Source organism: Bison bison, unplaced genomic scaffold, assembly GCF_000754665.1.
Source record: "Bison bison bison isolate TAMUID 2011002044 unplaced genomic scaffold, Bison_UMD1.0 scf7180017864318, whole genome shotgun sequence".
In the NCBI taxonomy this organism is placed as follows: domain Eukaryota; kingdom Metazoa; phylum Chordata; class Mammalia; order Artiodactyla; family Bovidae; genus Bison; species Bison bison.
Window position 1 is genome coordinate 213,027 of NW_011494890.1, and position 7,568 is coordinate 220,594.

At 35.0% G+C, this 7,568-nt stretch overlaps 1 long non-coding RNA gene across 5 annotated transcripts in view; it reads left to right on the top strand.

The window, feature by feature from the left end:
* Nucleotides 1-1,111: 1,111 nt before the first annotated feature.
* LOC104997976 overlaps nt 1,112-7,568 on the top strand; it is a 397,981-nt gene continuing 391,524 nt past the window's right edge. The window contains exon 1 of one of the 5 annotated variants that reach the window (XR_826387.1): nt 1,112-1,577. This is a non-coding gene — a long non-coding RNA (uncharacterized LOC104997976). The remainder of the gene's footprint in view (nt 1,578-7,568) is intronic. The other 4 variants (XR_826384.1, XR_826385.1, XR_826383.1 and 1 more) reach the window with 4 other exon arrangements.

Below are 7,568 nucleotides of genomic sequence, written 5' to 3' on the forward strand. Positions count from 1 at the left end.
CCAGTATTCTTGCCTGGAGAATCCCATGGACAGAGTAGCCTGGCTCGCTAGTCCTAGGGTCTCAAAGAGTCCAACATGACTGAAGCAACTGAGCAGGCACACATGCATTGGGGGGGGTGGTCATTGTCTGTATAATTGCTATAAAATGCTATACAACTCTTTAATTGGAATATATTATCCAAAAGCATAAATTTGATTTGAAATAAAATTCCATCTTATTTTTGTGTCATTATTTTATTGATGATGATGGTGGCTATTATTTTTAAAGTGTTTTTCTTTGAAGAATATGCAAACAATGTATGAAGTTCAAACAAACCTGCAGTTTTAAAAGATTGCTTTTCTCTTTAGTGTTTCACTTGTTTTCTGTTATTTTGAACTCTTATTTTTATGTGTATTTTAAAAAGAGGAAGCATTTGTCTTAGCTAGAGAACAAGATTTAATTAAAGTAGTTATGAGAATAAGAGAAATAGTGACGTTAAGATAATATGTAATCTTGAAAGAGTTTAAAGTAACTATTTCTATCTCCCAAAGTGGTATGATTTCAATTTTCCTAAGCTTAGAGAACTTTGTTTATAGTAGTTTAACTTTGCGATTAGATATAATAAGTCAGTATCTTTAAAGAGAATGAAGCTAAAACAAAACCTAAGAACCAAGGTTATTAAGTGATATCTGTGACTATACAATGCATTATTTTGTCATTTCTATATTCCCAGCTTGAAATTTAATATAAAAGAAATACTTCATTGCTTTGTTCTAAAATTTGACCCAACATGGAAAAAATACATTGTCTTGGACTTCTTAATAGAAAAATAAATAAATAAATAAAAATCTTTGACTGAATTAAGAGCTGTTCCTGCAAAAAGAAACTTGGAATATTTATTTACCTTTAGTCTATTTCATTTCTTTAGCATATTTTTTCTTAAAAATATTTCTAGATAGTAGTGTCTGCTTGGTTTTGGTTATCTTAGCTGTAATAAATAGACTTGGGACCCCCGAAGGCACACCCCACACACTTATGCTGTGTGACCTAAGGTCACAAGTAATGGCTGCAAGCTAATTGATTGAGAAAGGCTTGTCTGGAGGGGCCTCTTTGCGTCCTCCCTTTACATTCCTAAGTTCTGTGAAAGAGGCACTAGCAGCTCAGACTGGCAAGGAAGGAAAAAAAGAGAGGAAGTTTCTCTGCGTTCTGATTACATTCTGAGTTCCCTGTAGTGAGCTTAACTTCTCTCCACCCACTTCTTACCAAGAACTCTCTCACTTGAAGGTGAACAACTTAAAGCCTGAGCTCAGAGAGTTACCCGAAAAGTGATTTGAGTATTTATTGAACTGAAAGAACAAATTACCTACTTCAGGCGGTGGGAAGCGTATGGAAATTATATTAGAACTTCAGCAAAGTGCACAGCCGCATAATACAGAAGCCGAGACTCAGATTGACAGGCAAATAAGCCAGCTCGTGGAAGGGGCCTCTGGGTGGCAGCTCTGGGCTATTGGGTGTTGGACAACTATAGGCAAAACTGAAATGGAACAGGGGCAGAAAATAGCACACTTTAACGCTGCGCAACCGTTGCTTTCTCATGGTGAGTGCAGATTTAAGATACTATTTAAAATATACTTTCTATGCTGTAAAACAAGAAATCGTTTGTCCTTTGAGGGAAAAATATAGCAGGAGCATTTCTTGAAAGTTCGTAGGCGATCTGGTTTTGTTTCTGCTTGATCTCACATTAAACTTGGCAGTGCTCACAGAGAAATACACTATTTGTATTGTCTTGCATGTCCTGTTGCTTAAAATTGTCCTTTTGTTTAAATCATGCTTCTCTTCAACCTGAATCAATATTGTTTTAGGCAAAGCATGTGTGGAATAGGTAATGAAGGAACCGTGGAGTGACAGAATATATGTAAACATTTCATTTAGTCCAACTTTGTGTCACTTCTCCCCGGCTTCACGTTTTGCCACCTTATCTCAGGAATATATAGCACAGTCTGTATGAAGAGAGCTTTGTGTGAGAATTCCAGCGAGTTAAAGGGTCAGGGCCTGTGTGTTATCTGACTGCCAGTGAGACTCAATGGGGTGTCCTCTGATTTTTAATCTAAAATAGGGGGGGAAAGTGCATCTTTACATATTAAAAAGTAAGTGTGTTATGATTCCAACAGTTGCCTCCTTATAGTTTATGCATGTTATTCCTGGCAAAAGATTGTGTAAGCTTCTTTTGAGAAGCAGCGTGCAAACTTCTTTTGTTTCTTTTTGCCTGGTTTGCTCACATTTCATGGCAGAAACTTTGCACAGTTTTTTTTTTGTGTGTGTTTTTTTTTTTTTAATTATTGTGAAACAATGCTGAGGAATTTTTAATCTCAGTGCAAATATACTGGAAGTTAGTAAGCTTGCTTTTTCTGGGGAGAAAAAAAAAATACCTCACTGTAAATTGTGCTTAATTCATAGTTTGGCCACATTTAAAATCCTGTTTTAAATGTGCTTTTGTTAAACAACAACAACAAAAAAAATCAGAGTCTACAGGGAGTACTTCTAGAATGTTATAGAAGAGATTCTTCTGCCAAAACTGCAAAGTCAGTATTATAATTTTTATAAGTGCCAAAATATTATTGCTATTGTTGACATTGTTCAAAAAGCAATTTTATTAGCAAGGTGACTGCATTAGATGTTACCAAATGAATGAGGGGGAAAATGTGTCTTCTGTATTGTTGATTTGATAGAATACAGAGTTCTATATTGTAATTGTGCTTCATGTTCATTTATACTTTTTAAAGAGGACCTGTGCAATACAAATTTTGAAAAATTATTTTAAAAATAAAATTTCCTAAACTCCCTATGTTTTGAGAATTATGGTTTCTGTTTGCTAAATTAAAAAAAGAAAAAATATATATTAGAGTAATTGTGAAGCTATAAAACTTTATACTAAAGGGAGGAAAGCTTTTAAGAAAGAACAAATATATTTTTACTTAGAGGGCAATTTTGAAGCATTACTTTGCTCTTCTTTTCTAAAGATTTCTGGAAACCTTTCATCTGTTGCAGAACTAAGTCATAGTCTTGACTTTTATACAATAACTATAAGGATAATTATTTTTGAGCTATTCTTATGATTTGATACAAGCTTCTTTCAACAATTGCAAAACGTGACTGACAAATCCCTTTCTAAGAGAATAAGTTCATTATGTCCGTCACCTGTTACATTCATTCTGTTTTTTTTTTTTTTTTTTGCCTAATACACAGTTTTTCACTGTTTATTAGTGTTGCAAAGAATTGAAAACCTTTGTTTTTTAAGAGAAAATGTTGAAGTGTTTATTTGCCTGAGCGTTTTGAGGTTTTTAAAATTACGTTCTCATCAGAATCTCCCAAAGTATGATTATTAAATAATGCCATTTGTTATGATCTTTATATAAATGGTCAAAATAGGAGATGTAAATTGTTTGAGTTTTTCTTTTAATATGTCTCAGTAAGTAAAGTTAAGATACGACTGAAGCCCTAGAAAATTTCTCCCTTTGATATGAAGATTGTGGGAAAAAAAAAAGTTTACAGCTTACCTATTCCCTTTCAACCATTCTGAGACCAAAAATTAAAGAGAACTTTATTATTCTCCTCGGTTAGAATCTAACCGAAACTCAGGAAGTTAGCCTGCTTTGGGGAGGGGCTACAAAGAATAGGGTTCCCTCTAATGGAAGTACATGAATTGTGATAAACAAAGGATAGGAAGATGTACTGCCAAGTTTTACTAACATTTAATCTTAAGCTACTATCTTCAGTCTTTTCCATTCGTATTTACTTATTGATTGGTTACTGAGGTGAAGGCATATTTTACAACCTTTTACAATATTCGATAACATTATTTTTAAGCCATAATTTTAAGAAGGTATATATTTTCTTACATAAGGCCATTTCTCCACAGATGTTTAAATTTTGTATTAGATTAATAGGAAACAATGGAAACATGTTCACAAATTAATATGCAGTTATCTCTCTGATTCCCACATAAAACATATTTGTGATTAACTGTCTTTTCCTTATATTACTGTATCACATTAGATTAAATGTGATTGGATTACTATATCACACACACACACAGAGTGTATGTGTATGTGTGTGGGTGTGTTTGCACTTGTGAGCTCACTGGACAGAGTGACCGAGTGGCCTGGACATATGCTAGGGTTATGACACTCTTTGACTTACTTCCTTAAATCTCATGGTCACTAAATATCAGGGTTTGTTCTATATGCTGGCAGCAGTAGACATCTGTTGCAGTGAATTTATGCCTTCTCTATGGAGGATGAATACCATATTGGCTGTGTTCTTGTTTCAATTACATTCATCAATTTGTTTTTTAAGATGAATTATTCTATCAAAATATAGGACAGAATCTACAGAATTAGATTCTATCATCTCTGACAAATTATGAGTCCTCAAAGACTTTCGTAGAGAGTGACCGTATGGTTTTTATTACCCTCCTCATGAGGTAGAAAACATAGTCATTGCTCATTTTTCTAGACGCTTTGATCTTAGGAGCAGCATCTTTCTTAAATTGTGGAAATTTTAAAAATTTTCATTTCAAATATGGCTTCTTTTACCATTAGCTCTAATCTCTTTTTCTAGAACATCCTAGTATATGTGTGTTGAAGCTTCACAATATATCATACATATCTTAAGTTCTCTTTCATAATATAATCTTTCTGTGCTATGACTTTTTGTGTGTGAATTACTGATTTTTTGTGTATGTGGATTACTTCCAATTTACTAATTCTTGTTTTGACTCTATCCATTCCAGAATTTTTTTGACTATATTTTCTCCCCTGGGAATTCTAATTAATTCTTATACCACTTTTATTGTTTCATCTCTACTAACTTTCTTGTAAATTGTATTGATGATATTTCTAACTTCACTCTTCAAGGCTTCTAACATGCTTATTTTGAAATTCTGAAATTGATCTATTATTTTCATGTATCTGGAATGACTTCATTGACTGATTTTGTGAAAAATTTTCCTCACAGTCTTTTTATATAATTTTACATGTCTTGGAATTTTGGTTTTCAGGATCAATTGAGTGAGAGGGATTTTTAAAAATTCTTTAAATTTCTCTGTCTTTGTTAGCCTCACCTCACTATTATGGTCATAGAGTTGGGGCCCTGCACCCTCTCCATTCCCAGCTCAGAATCTCTGATAATGGCTGTACGTTATCTAGTCACCATGTCAAAAAGCAGTTGTCCCAGCTGCTGACTGCCATGTTGTACCTGCTGCCTGGGGCCTCCCTACTGAGCAGTCTATGTAATCCACGGCTCCAGGGAGAGATGGTTCTTCACCTTCCTGTTATCTTACGCTCGGATTTTAATCAGTAAACACAGCACTGTTTCTCACCCCTTATGTGCAAGTGTGGCACCCTAGTTACCTTACAGATAGAGAAATGCTTGTCTCGTATTCCAAAAACCAACCATTGCCCTGCAGCTCACTTTCTATTGCTATTCTATCTCTGGCCCACAAAAGGATTGGCTTTTTTTGATTATCACTTTTACATGATCTCATTTAATATTTTACTTATTGCAGTTATATGTGGGAAGCAAAGGCAAGAGATTTAAGCCATATTCTTGACATCTTTGTAAGTTTCCCAACCAATGGGCTTTGGAATCAGAAAACGTGGGTTCAAATTCTAACTCATTTATTACCTTAGGAAAAGTCTTTAATTTCTTAAAAGTCTCCATTTTTTCCCAGCAAAGATATGATAGCTATGCTTGTCTCATAATGCTGTTCTAAGCGCTGATTTAGATAATGCATGGAAAGCAGCTAGCCTTGAGGTTAGCTATATTAAATATCCAAATTCTAGGAAGTAAAATAGCAACCAAAATAAAGCCAGATTCTACCAACAAATCATGGAGTGAATAGATATGGTAATTCTTGTTTCTTGTATTCTGAGAAAATGAAACATTATTTTTGATAGCTAAAATTTTAAAGCTGAATGTCCAGTGCACGTCTAACAGGTAAATGTTCTGTTACAATACCCACATACCCTAGGGCTTGCATGCTTAGTTGCCTGGTTGTATCCTACGCTTTGCAGCCCTTTGGACTGTAGCCTGCCAGACTCCTCTGACCATGGGATTTTCCAGGCAAGAATACTGGAAGGGGTTATCATTTCCTCTTCCAGGGGATCTTTCTGACCCAGAGATCGAGCCCCCATTTCCTGTGTCTCCTTCATTGCAGGTGGATTGCAATGCCTGGAACCGTCAGGAAGCCCCACATACCTTAGCAAGTGAATATATTTCAGAGAATTTCAGTAAAACACAAAGCGTTTTGCAAAGTGATCTCTTGGTGTAGTTATTCTAAATCCAAAGTAAAGTTATCTTTAAGCACAGTAGAAGAATGTGAGATAGTGCTATGAGAAAATGTTTGTGGAATGTTCTTTTGATTTTTTGGCTTTTTCTTTTGACTTTATTAACAGTTACATATAATACATGTTAAATAAATGTATAGAGTTTACAAATTATTATATACATATATATTTTACATATATAGGTTACAGTTATAGGTATATTACAGTTTCACCCCAGAATGGGTTTCAGTAATAGTGAAAAAAGAGGGAAGGAGGGTCTACTGAAAGGCCTTCAGGAGACTTGTTTTGTAGTTTTGTAGCTAATTTGTAACATTAGTATCTTTTCAAAATATCTGCTCTGATGGATTAGGATTCAAATTGACAATACTGGTAAAGGGTATGTTTAGTTAGGAGTGGGGTGGGAATGAGTTTCTGAAAAGGTTTTCAAGATGAAGACTATGTGAGCAGTACACGAAGAGCTTCTCCTCTGTACATTGAAGGGGCATTGAAGTCACTTCCAAATGTCTGCTATTTCAACAACACTGCATAAAACATCATTTGTATATGTCCCTTGTGAGCATGTGGAGCTTTGTATTTTTAGGGTATACATCCAAAAGTGAAATCACTGAGACGTATGTGGCCTCAGTTTTGTAAGTCTCCAAATTACTCTCCTAAATAGTAAAATTATTCTCTAACAGTGCTGTACAAATTTCTGCTTCCTTCAGAAGTTATTCGAGTACCCTTTGGCCCACGTTCTTTTCAGCCTTAAATGTTGCCCAATGTTTTAATTTTGGAAATCTGTTGAGTAAAATAGTATACTAAACTTCTTCAGCTTGATTTGCTTTTATTCCTATGAACTCAGGGGCTTTGCTGGTGGTGCTAGTGATAAAGAACACCTTTACCCATGCAGGACACACAAGAGATGTGAGTTCTATCCCTGGGTTGGGAAGATGCCCTGGAGGAGAGCAGGACAACCTACTCCAGTATTCCTGCCTGGACAATCCCATGGACAGAGGCTATAGGCCATAGTGTTGCAAAGAGTCAGACACGGCTGAAGCAACTAAGCATGGACAGTGAATTCAGAAAGATTTCCAATGAATTCCTAAAGATAGGTGAGCAATGGATGGACACTTTAGTTAGAAAGAGACTACAATAGGCTACTCATTTTTTAATGTGAATGTATCTTTATTTATTGACAATTCAAATGCTCTCTCTGGCTAATGGCTTGTTATACCTTTGCCAATTTTTTTTTTTTTTTTGTA